Source organism: Thermobia domestica, chromosome 2 (assembly GCF_964235325.1).
Source record: "Thermobia domestica chromosome 2, izTheDome1.hap1.1, whole genome shotgun sequence".
NCBI classification, from domain to species: domain Eukaryota; kingdom Metazoa; phylum Arthropoda; class Insecta; order Zygentoma; family Lepismatidae; genus Thermobia; species Thermobia domestica.
The window spans coordinates 74,885,496-74,904,392 of record NC_137455.1 but is presented as its reverse complement, the minus strand read 5'-3'; positions in this window follow the sequence as shown (position 1 = coordinate 74,904,392).

Sequence of the window (18,897 nt, the reverse complement as noted above, 5' to 3'; positions counted from 1 at the left end):
TGGATATGTCAGGCTAGTGCTCATTTCTATTCCTTAATTATAACCTTTCTCTTTCTCTCACCCTTTCCCCCAACTAGTCATTTTCTAAATTAGAAGCATTTGAATTTTATTTAAATTCAACCACAATTTTACAGTTAAGTACCGTGTTGTGCATCAGTTCCATCCCCATTTGGTTGCATTTATTTATCACGTACTCTGAGCTATAACTGATGACACAGCACCGGCACACTAGTACTATATTATGAGTTCTTGATTGTGAAAAAACATTAAATTTATGAGGTCGCAATCAGGATGATATAGTAATTGCAGTTAAGTATAATCTCTGAGATTCTCAAAGTGGTTCTCTGAGATTCCAGCCTTCAGCATTTACACATTGCTGCAGTCTAGTTTCTACACTTAAGCACACTTTGGCACGTAAAGTTTTATTGTTATAAATTTCTTGACACGCTTCTCTTATGAAATTAGTCACGTTGTCAATACTGATCGGTTTCCTCGAAAATATGTTATCTTTTTTGACAACGCCCCCAAAGAAAAAGTCCATTGAGTTGATGTCGTGTGATTGTGGGTGGCCATTCAACTGGTCCTCGTTGACCCATTCAACGCTTGGGTGATTCTTTGTCAAGAAACTCGAGCACTGTTAGAGCATAGTGGAAAGGAACTCTATTTTGATGTAAAATGAAGTCCTCAGTATCATATTGTCGCCATATTTGAAGAATAACAGTGTCCGTACCATGTTAAGATATATTTCCTGGGTAACATTTCCATTAAAGAAGATAGGCCAACGACCCCTTTACATGAAAGGCTCGCCCAAATTGTAACACCAGGTTGAGTCAATTGTTATGCCTATATTCATTCAATTGTTATGCTTGAAAATTAAAAATTACCTTCATCTGACCAACACACTTTTCGAATGATGGCATTCAACGTTGCCTTGCAGAATTTTAATCGACGATCTTGATCATCCTCTAACAACCCATGAAATAATCTTGGCCGACACATTTTCAAACCCAAACGTTACATTAGATGCCCCAAAGATCTACATGAAATGTCTAACGCACGAGAAGCTCTCCTCTTTGATTTGTTTTGGCTTAGGATAAGTGCCTGCACAACTAAGATTTCGTTGTCCTGAGTAGTAACACTAACTGGTCGTTCACTCTTTGGAGCGCATTAGAGATGGAGTCAGTTTCATAAAATTTGTGCGTAATCTGTAAATTGTTAGTCTACTTGGTGGAGGTGTATCAAATTCTGTAACCCATTTCTGTCGAAGCTTTTCAGCATTCTCTGTCTTCTAGTATTGTTTAATTATCCACTTCCGTTGGTTGATGGTTACATGATTATCTGAAAAATTAAATAATAATAATAATAATAATAATAATAATAATAATAATAATAATAATAATAATAATAATAATAATAATAATAATAATAAACTATATATCTACTTTTGCAACCCCCTAGTACATCGGAAAGTCTTCGCACCCCGCGGCCCCAAACAAAACCTGAAATAACGCTACTGGACTTCGGCCCCAGGATTGGCGCCCATGTGGTGAAATTTATACATAACGCAACCTACGATTGTCATATAGGCTCTAGGCTCTTAAGTGGTATTGAAAACATGAAAATCATTCAGCCTAAAAAGGCTCTTAAGTGGCATTGGAAACTTTACAATCATTCAGCGTAAAAAGTTTCTTAAATGGTATTGGAAACTTAACAATCATTCAGGGCCAAAAGGCACTCAAATGGTATTGGAAACTTGACAATCATTCAGCGTAAAAAAAGGCTCTTAAGTGGTATTGGAAATTTGACAATCATTCAGCGTAAAAAGGCTCTTAAGTGGCATTGGACACTTAACAATCATTCAGCGTAAAAAGGCACTAACGTGATATTGGAAACTTGACAATCATTCGGCGTAAAAAGGCTCTTAAGTGACATTGGAAACTTGACAATTATTCAGCGTAAAAAAAGGCTCTTAAATAGTATTAGAAACTTGACAATGTTGAAGTGTAACTGCAATGGATAACTCACGTATGCATTAGAGTGGACCGAAAAATGAAAAATTGTTTTTTTTTTTTTTTCCAAATTATAATACAATGGAAAAGTTACAAATTGGGGAGACCAAAAAGGAGTAAGAAAAGAAATAAAACCTGTTGTCTCACGGTCGCGCATGTGCTCTAAACTTTGCAGAATTTCGAAAAAAAGTAACATTTCTACGATACTTTTTTATATTATTTACCAATATTTAAATCTAATAGCTCTAGTCAAATCTTACTCAAACCGATAATGATTTAGAAAAAAGTGTTCAAATCGGTCAAAGAACGCCTGAATTTCTTAGAATTGACAACCGTTGCGCGAGCGGAATACTTTAATCGATTAGAATATTTTTATAAAAAAAAATCATCGGTTTAAGTAAGATTCAACTAGAGCTATTACATTTAAATACTGACAAGTAAAGTAGGGATATAGTATACGTAAGACCGTCTGAGTTCCAGAAGAAGCTGGACGCTCATACTTTTAGGGATTATTCATTGAGTATCTACGAACTTAGAAAGGGGGTAACAAACCCACTTTCATTTACTTATCCACTGATACGAAAATAAAAAAGAACGTACCTATTTGCCCTTGTACTTTATATGTTATAGCGCATTACATTATATGCAACAAGGATTTTGGTCTGCATCATGATATAAATTTAAAAATATTTAAAATTTTTCGAATCGAAATCAACAAAATTTATTCTAGAAAGTAAAAATAGAATGTTAAGCACATATAATGAAGACAACGCAGTGAAATATATAATATGAAGTATCCTCGCGCACGGAAGACAGGGGGTTCTCGTGTATACTATTACCTAAAGTAGGATAAAAAGTATCGCAGAAATGTGATTTTTTTTCAAATTCGACAAACTTTAGAGCTCGCGCGCGACCGGAAGATATAAACCATTTTTTTAATTTCCCAATCGCAACTTTTCTGCGATATTACGACTTTAAAAAAGCAATTTTGTATTGTTTCGGCCCACCCTAGTATGCATCTGAACCACAAACACATTTAACACTTGTTTGTATTTAAGATAACTAGATGGCGCAATGTGCCATGTGCACCATATCAAGTCTTGTTCTCATCTGTGATGTTGGAACATTTTATACGCTTGCCACAAAAATGAATTAAACAATACACCTGATACTAGAGTGGACGGTACAGGGCTTTTGAAAGCAACAAAATAAGAAGTTTTCATTGTATAGTTAGCACAGTCATTGAAAGAAAAGAAATCATAAATAAATATAAAATTCTTCAACAGGTAAGCTTGAATAGATGTCATATGAGACTTAATATGCTAAATGGGACTAAAACTATTTCTTTTAATCCATTCTTAACAAAATTTGTTCTTCCCAAGGATATTATAAAATAGAGAATCTGCCCATATATATCTTCATCATATGAACTCAATAAAGCCAAAAAAAAAAAAAAAAAACAAAGCATCGTCTGAGCCGGCGCGTCTGATTGGCTATTTTCGTTCTCGCCATGATTGTTGGCTCGAAACATTGCGATCTTAGTGGCGCGGAGTAGGCAGAGTAGGTGTGGCGAAGCTGTGACGTATGGCTTCACGATTTTCTTCTATAGGCACATACTCTATTTTATAACATCCTTGGTTCTTCCGGATCAAATTCTTTGGTTTGATAATTGTATGATTTCGATTTTGTTTTTCATTTTCCAATTTGATTTCTCCTAACAAGGATTCATTCTTTCCTTTAGATAGAATCCTTTGGTTTCGGTGAATTGAATAATTCGAAGTTCCCATATGGGTCTCCAATTTGATTCCTGCTTCCAGCCAAACTAGCCAAACTACTTGATCAGTTGATAAGCTATTGCAAAGTTGGTTTGGCAGAGAAAGGGAGAATAAGTAGAACTGCTTGCAGAGAGATTTCCATGTTTCAATACATGTGTAGAAAGATACATTTCTACCCGATTTCTTGATCTTGTTGGTTGTATGAAAAGCGACAATGAACAAAGAAGGAAGGTTTGATTATTTCTCGACATGCACAGTAGGTTCTTTATATTCTTCTTCGTCATATCTGTACAATGTCTTCCTCTTCTAAATTATTGCTATTTTTTTTCTTCTATCCAATCCATCAACTGGTTCTACTCGTTTACTACTTGATTCCATCATCCGATTCTGGTCAACCGAAACCACTGACTCAATCCGTCAACTACACTGAACGAATCCATTATTTTATTTCCTTAAATGAATTAGTCCTTTGGTTTCGTCAAAGTCAATCTGTTTCCTTTAGGAGATTCGATCCGTTCATCGTTCTTTTGAAACAAGAACGAATCATTTCAGAATTTCCTATCACTATTCAGGGACTCAATGTGTGATCAACTGTCCAGAGACTAATTGGATTTTCGTTTTTGAAGATACAAGGAGAAGCCAAACAGTTCTTACCCTAACTATGGAAAGCATGTGCTACTAATGTTTTTTTTTTTTTTTTTTTTTTTTAACTGTCGAATTATACATTTGTGTCTTTACAGGTTGTATTGAGTTGATTTTGCAGCCAGAAAACTAGATTCCGACATCTTGGACAAATCGAGCTGTGATTAGGTTTCTCCATCTTCAAGGAAATTCGGCACAAACGATACCTGAATTGATGGCAGTTATGTATGGTGAGGAATCTTATGATACGATACAGTGAAACGCTGCAAGAGAGAATTCAAATGTGATCGCATAAGTCTATAGGTTGGTTCATGAAATTTCCCTCAAACGGCCATAGATCAAAGTGTAGTGCCAAAAGTTAAGCAGCTAGTGCTGGAAGATAAACGTATGACTTAATTATTTAGATAGGGAGGTGAAAATAGGTCGGGGGTCGTTTGCATAATATTACATGACATTCTGCAAAGCAGCAAGGTGGATTCAACACTTATTGACACCTTTTCAAAAACAGCAACATGTGAAACCTGTACAAAGTATTTTGGAGCCATACCACAGGGATACGAATGCTTTACTAAGCAAATTAGTGACTAATAATAAATACTGTATACATTCATTTTATCCTGAAACCAAAAAATTAGTAAAACATGAGTACATGCCTGGTCCCGGGTTCGATTCCCGGTGGGGGCACTCGGTCGACAAAGTGTAAAATGCTTTTTTAAAGGTCAGTCACCTTAAATGAAGTTTTCCTGGGTTTTTCTCATTCACAGTAGGCAAATGCCGGGGTGGTTCCCAATTTATAGGTACCAAGCCGCGTCCTTCCTTCCCTTTCATCAGATAGTGTGCTCACCGAGGGACGTCATCCCTCGTGACGGGTTAAATGGCCTTAGATGCCGAAAGCCCAGAAATCTAAATTCTAATCCTAATTCTTATTCCGTATCCTCATAATTGCTATAGTGCAGCATTCATCCAGCATTGTTATTTCTGTTGTAATAGTTGTGAGATGCTATCAAAGCAAAGAGACGGGGTTTTTGTCTCTGAAGATGTTGCTGCTAGTAGACAATGCACCGACACACCAACCAGCAGAAACACTCACTTTGGTGGATCAAGGTGGCTACGAACGTTTTCCCCACCACAATATTCACACAATCTGGCTCGTCAAACTATTTCCTCTTTCCAAATATGACAGGGTAGGAGTTTTGCGGATGGGAAGGTCATTAATGCGCTGGATATTTGGTTTACTTCTAACTCTGCAGATTTTTATGTAGATGGTATTAATGAATTGATTCGTCCAGTTCCAAAATGGCTCTTGTGCATTTACAGAAAATCCCAGAAAACTTAGAAAAATGTAAGATATGCATGTTTTGTAGAACTGGAAATACTTCAGTGTGTTCATGTGAAGAACTTGAACATCCTCAAATACTTCCAGTTCTGCAAAACGCATCTTTCCTACAGTTTTTCTCGATTTTCTGGGATTTTCTGTAAGTGAACAAGAGCTGTTTTTAACTGGATGACTCAATTGATCTACAGATGTCAGGAATATAAAGAAGTGCGCGGTGAATATGTAGAGATGGACGCGTCCGTGGTCTATATTGCAAATCCCTAGTTCATGGTAACGATAAGATCTTTCTGACCTTCCTTCGTACTGTTGCTGTTTAGGCACACCAAGAGATGCTACACATATCTATTTTACCTTCAATTCGTACACTACGAGAATACAACATTCTAACAAGTGTTAAATATTTGAGAATGAATTTTATATGCAACAAGATAGCGATACATCATACTACCACCAAAAGGTGAGTACTTTCCTTAATGCAAATTTGTGAGGTCGATAGATAGGTGGAAGAGGTATGATTAAGTTTCCGTCCACTCTTGCTTTAACACCTCTCAACCTTAACCTGTTGAGGACCCCAAATGATGAAGTACGTCAGGAAACCTACCACACTGGCAGCAATTTGAAAATAATTAAAAGGTCGTGCATGTAATCCAAGGAGAACTTTGGTTTATGACTCCCAAGCAGTACTTTGCTGCACTCAAAAGTAGTGCCTTGAGGCTGACGATCATTAGTTTGAGCATCTTTTGCAATTGTTAAACGTAAATGTACAATGTAATCATCTTTTGGTATTAACACTTTAAGGTGGATCCACCACTCGGAAGTCAGTATAAACATTAGGGTCTAGTTCATTGCCTTAACCAATGCGTAACGAAATGCCACATATTATAAGTATTGCACTATAAAATAGAGTTATCCTTTATCTTCAATATGAGATAATATTTCCTTTGATTATATATTCTGTTATATAAAAAGGTAAAACTTGATGAGTATAGGAGGAAAACTTGATGAGTTTTCATATGAGTACGCAAGATGGCGCTTGTTGTTAGATTTTGCTACTCCTGTGCTCAATTTTATGAAACTTTTACTTACAAGCAAGCCGGTAGCCAGCCCAAAAGTGTAGGGGGGATGAAGTTAGGAGGGCCCGATCCAACCATATTATAGTTCATCACCATGTTATAGTTCATTTGCAATACTACCGTGAAAATTTTAGGGGGCCAACAAAAATTTAGGGGGGCGTCCCCCTAGACCCCCCTTGGATATGGGCCTGCTTACAAGTATATACTAAATTATTTTACAAGTAGTTATCTCATTACGGAATATGGAGATTATATGGCCGTTTTTCGTGTTGTTTTAAATTTTATTCAAATATTATTCTATGTTTACGGAAATCGTTTTAGCGGCTGAATCTCATGCTTGCGCAGAACGCCATAATGCTTCGTTTCTATAATAACTACGAGTTCTATCTTTCTTAACCCGGGAACACATAGGGAAATTTTACACACGTGCTTACATAGTGGGGTGCTCTAGCACCCCATAAGTATATGTGGATCTCTTGTAGATTTTTTTTTTTTTAATTTTTGAAAGAAACACATTTTCACCTTTCTTAAGAAGCATTTAATGAATAATTTCTTGAAGTACACCTCAGTTTTGATTACACACAGTTGCCACAAACAAACTTCTTGTGTTCAGCGCAAATTGGCTTGCTGCACCCCGTACAGAATGATTTTGTCTTCCTATCTGCAGATCTCGGGCACAAGTAACACCTGCCTTGCTTTGGTGTAGGTACATGAGCCTGTCCTACGTCATCTGCCTGTTTTGCATATGGGGAGTCACTAGCTGCATTCCCAACTCACGCAATAGATGTTGTCGTGTGAAGGACATTCCCCTATTCTGCGTAGCATTTCTAAAAAGTACCATGCTATTCACACCTGCCTGATCCAACATTCCGTAGAAAAACCGAAGCGGCCACCGCCTTGTTTTACGATTCACTGTATAGTTATGCATTAGCTCATCCAAAACGTCCACTCCGCTCTTTGTCTCATTATAGAAATGAATTATTTCAGGCTTCTTTGTTTCTACATTCACAGATTTGTCGCTATGCATGGTGGAGAGGAGAATAACACTTTTCCCCTTTCGTGGGCAATAGGAAACCAGTGTTTTAGGCCCATCAAACGCAAACTCTGTAGTATCTACCTTTCTCTTTCTGTCAGGAAGAAAAGCTTGAGGAATCTCCTTTTTATTATGGCGCAAAGTCCCAACAACTGTCAACTGGTAGTCTTTCAACATCGTATCAGCTAATTCCACCGACATGAACCAATTATCCATGGTTAGATTTCTGTTAGTTCCACGAATTGGTTCTGACAGTTCTTTTACTAATTTCAGAGGTACAGGTTCACGTGCGCTGTTTTCAACCTTTCCAGTGTACGGCAGTGCATTCACCATATAAAATGTTCGCGAGTCACAGAGACAATTGATTTTTATACCATACTTGTCAGGTTTAGAAGGTATATAAACGCGGAAGGGACACTTTCCTCGAAAACCAAGAAGTTGCTCGTCAATGGTGCAGTATTCATGTGGTGTATAGTATGTTTTGCAATTCACTATAAATTCTTCCCATAACACTTTGATAGGCGCAAATTTATCTGCTGTATCTCTCGTCATTTTATTATCAAACCGTAGACAGTTTATGAGGAAACAAAATCGGGCTTCAGGCATTATGCAGCGGAATATTGGATTTCCAAATGTGGTTGACCACATGTCTTTCAAGTTCAAATGTCCACATTTCAGGGTGCCAGCTATGTAAAGTAGTCCAATTAGAGCAGAGATTTCGTTGGTATTTGTATCACCTACATAATACGTGCCTACAGAGTAGTTTATTCTTTGTCGCGCAATTTCTTCGTTTGTGTGTTGTACAACAATGCTTATGATATTGTCGGTAAACAATAATTTCCAACCATCAAGGGGAGTTTGAACGTCCTTTGCAGCTCCTTTGTTGCCGGGAATACGCAAGACTATATTACGTGCCGGTGTTCTACCTCTAACTGTGGGTACACTTTTCCACCGGTAACCATTTCTTCCTTTGATTATTGCACCACGAGTCGGTTCATCATCTTCACTGTCACTGTCACAGTTCAGTTCCGCATCACTAACAGCAGTTTCAGAAACTTCATCAGCATAGTCCGACTCAACTAGAAGATCGTCCTCAAAATCACTCACGTTTTTTTCAGTATCTTGATCACCTACCTCCTCTTCTTCAAGCCACTTTCGAATCTGTGCGTCGTCTGGAACCTTCGAGGATGAAGCCTTGCAAGTCCACATGATTGTAAAGCCAACCTACACTCAATGTCTTATCTCTAATGAAAGTGACGTATCAAAAAATATATATACGTGAACACATAGGTGGGGTGCCACAACACCCCAAACAGCAAAATAACACACTTTTTCCGACTTCTGACTAAACTTTCTCTGTGCAATGTAACGGCGCACCCCTCTCTGCTGCAGTCAGATGATAAACTAGGAATACACAAGAGGGTAGCACCGTCAGTGGCATATTCCTTATTTCCACAATGTTTAAACACCGAGTGGGGTGCGTGAGCACCCCCCCTATGTGTTCCCGGGTTAAAGTGGCATCCTCGCTGTGTGTAAATATAGTGAATTCAAATTCATCTACGCACATAAACACCAAGTTTATTCTATACTCTAATATATTCAACTATAATGCTATAGAATGAAGGCCATGATAAAAAAAAAAAGTAACATTAGTTGTCAAGTAATGTGATAAATCAACATAATTTGAGACGACATATTGATACTCTATGTTCACCCCTTTTTCTCTGGTCGTACACGCGAGAAAATACCGCGAAGTTTTCAATTGAACGAGTTCACCGAAAAATACCTATTTAAAGTATTTTGCAAAGGATAACCTTAAGCCATCATGCTTTGAAGAATGGGCAATTGCTACGCGTGTTTATGTGGTTAAATGTTCTGTGCATGCAAACACCTTACGATTTTTTCTCTCGTTTTTTGGATTTTGCTGGTGACTATATTCTCACCGTTTACGGATTCAAGCTTCGGAATATTATCTTTAATATTGTTTTTCCTCCAGTTTTATCGTTACTAACCAGGCATATGCTGCAAATAAAAATAATTCCAACAATGAAATATGGATAATAACAACGCTTTTCGATTGCTTTCCGTAAGAACAGATTAAATATAGTACACAGTGCATTTTTTTTTTTTCTGAAAAGGGTCAGATGACAATAGAGAGATCGTACAGAACACAAAGTGATTTACAATTAGTTTTTCCTGAAGTTTTTTTGTTCTCTCCCGAGTTACTATAGCAACTCTCGGGTTACACATTGTGCCTTCCCAGGGTCTTATGATTCCAATTCATGCCTTTTTTTGAAGGGAAAGGGCGGGTGTTGTGATGAAAACTGCGAAAATCCATACGGAATGCAACGCTTGAGTGCATTCGGCAAGAAAACACATTTTAAATGGGTGTTGCTTGTTGCGTTACAACAATGGGATATTGTGCTTTATTATCCAGAGCTCTCTTCCTCCTCCTCCTATCCCTTCGTTTGTGCTCAGACAGAAAGGGGTATTAGTGGAGGAGAGATGCGGGGAGTTAGTGGGGATGAATGAAGCTAATATTCCGCCCATTATTTTCTAGTGATTTGGGCTTAATTATCCTGCTCTATTACTTGCACTTTCATAATGCCCGCCTCGAATTAGAGAAGACTTAATCTGCTCTATCACCCTTCGAACTACATACCTCCCCCCTCTTCCGGAGTTCTTCATTTTCCGTACGAATAGTGACATATGTTGTTCAATGCTTCAGTCAGCTTAGTTTGTTTCTGGACTCTCTCTCTCTCTCTCTCTCTATCTATCTATCTATCTATCTATCTATCTATCTATCTCTATCTCTCTCTCTCTGTATATATATATAAGTTACTGTCCTTTCCCTCATTTGTCTTCAATTGCTATAAGGATTGCCACACATTGCAGATTGCTTCCGAACGATATTGCATTTCAATAGATTCGGGTTTCTCAATCTGGGTGTCGCGAGAGGATGTTATGGGGCTCGCGAAGATAAGCGGAAGAGATAAATACAGGATGTCCCAAAAGTACGTATACAGTCCCGTACTGATCAGCTCACTGTATTTTATATCATTTCTCATTATTATCAAACAGGTATATCTAGTTTCTTTATTATTTGTTCCTAATGTCTTTTTACTTATATCTTAAGCTCGGAACAGCAGAAACAAATAAACCCATACACTAGAACCTTATAATTGATCAATACAAAGGTGAATTCCACGTTAATCATAGCCTCGCTGCTGAAAGGGACGCTAAACTAAAATCAACTCAACTCAACTACTTTTGGGACACCCTATATAATTAGAATCTAACACTGGGAAATATTTTTAAGTATTATTTTAAATTTTGTTCTGATAGGCATATTTACATACTGTTAAGAACAACAATAGGTCTACAGGTACAGAGTTGTTTAAAAATCAATTTAAATGAAGGAGGCACGATATGAAACTAATGAGAACTGCATATTGAAATACTAAAAAATACAAATGCAACAAAACCTGCATATTGAAATAAATTAAAATTTAAACCTAATGAGATATCCGTGTTGCGTTTGTTGCAAATACCTGTGTTGCATTTGTTGACAAATCAACAATGAACAAATTATTCTGTCGGCAATAAAAGAGATTGCTTTTGTTTAGGGTCCTTTGTTGTTCTTTCGAGAATTTTGTACAGGTAGGTATGTGTGTGAGCGAATAGTCATTTTTTCCAGAAAACTGGTCACAATGAAGGTAGATTTTTGTGTGGGATTTTATTTGTTTCCTAAATTTTAAATGTAAACAAGTTTTATCAGTTTTTGGTGATACTGAACACATACACAACAATTTACCAAATTCACAACAATATGAGGTAACTCAAAATGGCGTCCTCTCGAAAATTAAAATACTCAATAAGTTTTTAAACAACTGTACAAGTTTTTACACTAAAATTACAAATAACTTTATCTTTTCATCATATGACCCAAAATTAATGCAGTTTTAAAATTTTCAAACGGCCTCCATTTTGAAACAGTATGACAGATAGGATTCAATATTTATAATATGACGGAATTGACCAAATTTGGTTTTAATCCATTCGCTTTTAGGGAAGTTAGTGTATCCACTATATACAAGTAATGAATTCTACTAATATTTAAATGCAGTAGATGGATATCGTGAGATCTCTGCAATAAGTATATTAAAAGTCCCACACAAGCTTATTACAAACTAGAAATTATAAAGGGTCGCTGGCAAGGGGATGTGATAAAATGGGGCTCGTGATAGGAATTGGGTTGAGAACCACTGTAATAGATCAATGATTTTCAACCTTTCGATATACGCAAACCAGTAGAAGACAGGAACAAATGTTGAGAATGTAGAAAGCACACTATTCCGTTTAGGTATGTCATTTTAGTAATTATTATTACTATTACTTATTATTGATACGATGACTACAAAAGTTAGAAATTTCAAAGCCACAGCTACATTTTACTGTTGGATTAGAAATTTTACAACAGTATTTAATCTATTTTCTGTGAAAATCACTCTTACGCACTCAATACAACATTTGCTGCGGTCGTATCATGGTTTCAAACAAGGGCGCCGATCAGGGGAGGCCTGGGATTCACCAAAACACATGTGGCCCTCCCGCATTGTGTTTATGAATATACTGTATTTTGCATCATTTAAATGCAATTTGTCTTAAAATTCTCATATATGCTTTTTTTTTTTTTTTTTTTTACAAATCCAATCGATCATTTACTTAGACTTTTATTGTTATTGTTGTATTATTGCAGACCTTCTTGTTTACGATTCACTTCTGTTTCATTGATTTCGTGTGATATCGAGTGATCCTTAAAATCCAATGTATTTTATTATTTGTTTTGTTTTGGCTGCCCTGAGCATCCAGTTGACCGAAAGTCTTATGAAATTTACGGTATTTTTTAAACCCCTGTATACTATGCTTTTGCCTAAAGAAAATGTAGTAGTGTCAGAATTTGTTTGTATATTTGTTGATTAATATAAGGTGTTTCTTGAATCACTTCCCTTCTTCGTTAAGGTCTTTATCCGTGTGTTCTTTGACAGCGAAAGTAGTACGATATTCCTGTCACCAGTGATATTTTTTTCTCAGAGTAAATGACCATTTAAAAGAATGGTATTGACATGGTAGCCATTTTGGGAATAGGCTATCTTGGAATTCTTTCGGACACCTTAGTTGGATATCGTCTGTTTCTACGTATTTAATTGGCCATTTCATTCTCGATTCAACAATGAGTTGGGATTACTCATACAACTTCTATTTAGGCATGGACTATGATCTACGGACACTTTAAAACAATCTTTCAGTTTTACGTCCCACGGTTATGCCGGTTAGGCTAAAGGAGACAGTGGTGATGAGGAATGAATGGAATAGTGGAATGAATACAGTGAAAGGAAACGGGAGAACCCACGCACACGGTGTTTATCCACCACAAAGTTCACTTGGCGCGAGCTGGAATCGAACACGGGCACTTTAAAGACGGGGTTAGTAACGCGAAAAAGTCGGTATTATTTTCTGAGAGCGACTACAGGGGTGCTAAATATCCAGCATTTGTAACGCGATGCTAGCGCCGTAACCAATCTATACGGCATATTTTATCCGCGTTGGCACTGAATTTTGTTAGAAAATTCATTTTCCTTTCATAGTCTTGGATATTGACACGGTGCAATTAGGGTGTATGGGGGCCTTTGTCCAAGTAACCGAGTGCTTAGAATTTAGAAAATAAGGAACTCATCCTTCGTTGAGTAATCGGCTTTCAACTGGCGTTTCATTTAATGTTCGAGGAACACCGAAAGTACGAAGATAAATGCTTCCAATACTACAGGATATAAGTAAAATTATTTGATGAATTGGGGTCGGCTGGTGGAAGAAGGATACAAATATGAAAACCGTGATTGGACTACAAGAGAGACGCGTTGTTAGCTCACGCAGAACGCTGAGTATGCTAAACATTGGCTTAGCGTGTCCTCGGTTAGCGTTGAGTGAGTCCAAACAGTGATCCAAAGTTATAGGGTCATTATCCCAATCGGCTGACTTTAACGTTTACTTGTTAACGTCGCGTTCACAGCGTCCGTATACCTGGTAGTCAGTAGTTGCAGACAAAGTCCTATACATCAAACGATACCACCTTAATGGATGTTACTAGTTGTACCGTTAGGTCATTAGGTCGTTGTCAGAGGTTTTGGTAGGTTATTAGGAGTTGATGACATGCTTACGTGTGTTTGGAAAGTTGTTATGTTTCTTTTTTTAGTTGTGATGACATGTCTGTATTGTTGTAAAGGTGGTGTCCTCTTTTTCGAGTGTGTATACGTGTGTGTACAGACTCTATACTGGATATTTTTAAAAAATAATGATGGAAATTTGAATTGGTTCGATTTGAATTAAATCTGTTGATATGATGAAACGTTATGACAATGAGATGAAGCCCCAGTTCGAATCTCATATTATACAAATGGATTTGACTAATAGAAACCTACATTGATATATATATATATATATATATATATATATATATATATATATATATATATATATATAATTTGGAAAAAAAATGAAATATTTGAGTTCCACCATTATGCCTGTTTTTATTTTTATATTCTCCTAATATAATAGTCGGAGCAACTTATTTTGGGAGGAAACCATTTTATTAGAAGCTGAGAACACTTATAATGTGTAAAAGTTTATGTGATACGTATTGGGATCGAACCCGGGACCGTTAGCACCAGAGGTGAACACTGTATGATGGGAGGGAAATATTTATTCATGCGGGACTTTTTAATTTGTCGGATCGTAATTATTACTCGAACACTGTGTGAGCATACGTGGTGAACGTTGTAAAAGCTCGTGTACGGTACGATACGCTATGCTGGTACATATACAGAGCGTGGTTATCGTACGTCTTTTGCTGTTGAACTTAAGACATGAACTGAACTTTTCGCGCGCTTTTGGAAAACCGGTTGGGTAGGAGTGATGATGTGTGCTTGAAGGGCGTTGCTAAAACTTGAATTTAAATACAAAGGAAGACCGTTGACACGTTTGGTAAACATTACAGAATACCGCCAGACTGATAGAAATAACATTGGCGCCGCGGTAGGTGAACAAAAGAAAGATTGCGGACGTAGAACATCACAAATTGGGGACAAACTAATAAAAATAACTTTAATGTTGGGAATGCCGAACACGTGATTACCTTGCGGTTATGAAAATACTTTAAATACAGGTTATAAGAGACAAAATATATAAAGATACATCATGCAGTCGTATGAGAAGAAGGATCTTTGCAATAGCAATAGTGAAGCAATATCTGATGCTGAAACAGAAATATACGAATCATCGTCAGATGAAGAATTGGATTTTGATGCAATAGATTCACCAGCGCTAACAGTTTCACCAACACCACCATCATCTCCAATTGTATTATCAAGAACATCACGATTTTGGGCTTTAGATTGTTGTTGTAATAGTGAAAAAGTGGATCGCGAATGTATAAAGAAGGCTATTGAAAAATGGAATTTTAATGAAACACTAATATGTGAGGGATGTACAACAGGATCTAATCATGATTTTGATCATGATTGTATGACTATGCGTCCAGAATTATTGGAAATCCGTGCTTGGAGTATTATAGCAAGTCCTAGTGTTGAAGATGATGTGTTTTATTTGTACGCAAACACGCATATTATCGGACTATTAACAAGAGAAAAATTTTATGACGTCTATGTGGAATTATTAAGTGATACAGACTATTTACCAGAATTACTAGAGATCTTCATAAGAAAAGACAAACGGAAAGCGAATATTTCAGATTGAAAAATGTATTCGAATAGTGCTAGTGTTTCATGTGTGTTATGTACTGGTGAAAACATTAATGTGAACTGTGTATTAAAAACTATAAAAGTATACTTACACAACAATAATCCAATGGAATGTGTGGAATGCAAGTTACATCTTCCTCATGAATGTAGACATTTTCATAATACTGGATCATTTGCAGTGAAGTATTTATCTCTTGACAAAACTCTTAGTGAACTCTTTGAAGTGTTTGAACAAGAACATAGTGAAATCTCATTTCTATGCTTTATGCATAACACTTGTGATCTTTTACAAAATACAGAATTTGTTGGACAGATAATTCCGTTTTTTACTTTTCATACAAATGAAATTTCACCATGTGTAAATCAGTATATTATAGATATTCAAGGTTTTAAAATGTCTGATAACGAATTTATTATTCGTGAGTTTTGTTTAACTGCATGCGATGAGACAGTAAATTTCCATTGCTTGGTAAAATCACCAGTAGAATATAATTTATTATCACTAGGATGTCAAAAACAAATTGACTGGTTAACATTAAATTTGCATGGATTGAAATGGGATAGCAAAACTGGATATAGTGTATCATGCATACGAAACCTTGTATATCAATTATGTGCAAAGAATTCAACCTTTTATTGTAAAGGTTTAGAGAAATCTCTTTGGATTAAAAGAATATTTGCATTAGATAATGTCATTGATTTAGAAACAAAACATTGTCCTTCATTAAATGAATTATGTGGAAATACATTTAATGAATATTGTTCTTTTCACACTAGTATTGCAAAGAAATCAGGATGTGCATATCGTAATGCACAACAGTTGAATTATTGGTGGAAATATGAAAGATCAACAGCATTAACTAATGCATTATCAAGATTGTAATGAGGAATTGTAAATAAAATGCATGGGTGTAAGTTTAAAAAAATTATTGTAAATTAAAAATGTAAATTAAAAAAAAATAAAAAAATTTAAAAAAATTATTTGTGTTTTCTTTTTAAAAATTTGTTTACATGTTTATAAACAATATCATCATTCTTTTTCAAAATTTTCTTGTTAAACAATTTTAAACACTTTTCAAATGATTGAGTGCGAATAATATGATGCAGAAAATATAAGACAAAATAACCACATAACACAGAATTATCATGTTGATATTGTTGAATATTTGTAAAGTACATTTTAGTATTTTTCGACAAAAAGTTTTTTATTTCCTTGGGAATGTCCATAGCAAGACTATCAAAGTAGTACCCATGTTTTTTCTTATTGATGTACACTGCAACCCAGTGGGAACCAGCAGAATCAGATGTATCAAGATTAATCACAAGTGCTGCAGGAGGTTTTACCGTTACAGGAAGTTTGTCAATAGGGTAAATTCCAGTAACACTTGCACCAGTCACTTTATCACTTAGTAACACTTTTAATAATTCATCACTATACATGATGATTATTTTTAATTGTAGTAGGTATGTAATTATCAGTGTTATTCACATGTAACACATAATCATACACTTTCACATATTCACTATACAGTAATGCTTCATGAACAGTACATCTATATTGTCCGAAACGATGCTTATTATGTGCACACCGATGAACGTGAAAACTTAATGCAGTATACTTTGGACAGTTTATTTCTTCCAAATTTGTAACTTCTCTTTGAAGAATTTCTTGAAGAAAACACTTTCTATTTATTCCGTATGTGTATACGGTTGTAGTATTTGAACAATATGTTTGAAGTATTTCCTTAAGATATGAATATTCTACATCCCCTTCGTGCCAGGTAATGCCATACACATTCTCACCTAGATATTTGTTTGTACTTATGATTGGCTCAGATAACTTATTTAAAGGAAATGGTGGTTTAAAAACCCAATTTTGAAAAAAGGGAACGTCAGGATTTACAATGGCTAGCTCTTTTATAATAAACTCATCTTCGTTATCATGATACGCCGAGAAGTGAACAACAACCCGCATTGTACTCAACTAAATAAATTAGAAGGTGTTATCAGTATAAATATTTCTGTCTTTGTCTACTTGTGCTAAAGAATCGAATTGTGCGTACACAATGCATGTAACAGGTTCAGTTAGTTTCTGAAAATGATACTTTTAAATTTACAGGGGAATCGCGTACTACATCCCACGTGTTATCATCTAAAGTTCCTGTTGGAGATAGAATAAATGCATACAGAGCATATCCGTTTGGATACTCATCAAGAGTAACAGTATGTGAATAATTTTGATAATATATACCAGTACCTGAAATCAAAGTATAGTAACTTAGAAGGTATAAATTATTATTAAAATCAGGTGTGAGGGGGTTGGGAGGAAATGATTTTGAACCGACTTGTAATTGCAGTTTGTTAACGTTAAAGTTTCGAAATTCAAAGGGATTAAGATGTGATTTCCCATTGAAGGCTGTGTTGGAGATGAAACCAATAATCAGGCCTTTAGGAACATTACCCAGGAAAAGATTATCAATGCTGTAAGACTTTACTTGTGCAGGTATAGTATAAGATCTTGTTTCCACTCTCGTCAGAGGTAACTTGGCTGTTTCCGAACCCATTCGTGTATTTAATTGCATAGCTAAATCTGCAGCTACATCAATACGTCGTACATGAAGAATAATTTCCTCAAGTGCAACTTTATAACTTGTATTTTCAGCAGACATTAAGCAAAAATTATCTTTACTACGATGTAGTTTTACACGCAAACTTACTTTGTTAGGAAGCATACGATCTAAACTTACAATATCAGTATGAAGACGTCCATACATTTCAAAAGATTTACTATTTTTCACCTTATTAGCACGTTTTTGAAAACCAGCATTTGTATTATCTAATTTATTAAAATTTTTTGCAGTATCTTTATGCCACATGGCACATGCTAAATGTGTTTGAGAAGCATCATGAGAATAATTTAATAATGTTTCAATGTCTGCACGATAAGGATAAGATCCTGATGAAGAACTAATTAATTTATCATTTAACGAAATATCAATTTGACTAAATAAAGAATGTAAGAAATTATTTACGGGTGCGACAACATCATCATTAGCTAATGTTGTACCATCAGCTTTAGTAGTTTTACAACGTACATAAAGATATAGATATGCAGGATGAATAAATTCACCTGTTTCTCCCGGAATAACAAATTCAATAGGTCCTTCTGAGGTTAATGTGGAAATAGGACGATATTCAGCATTTGTAGTTGC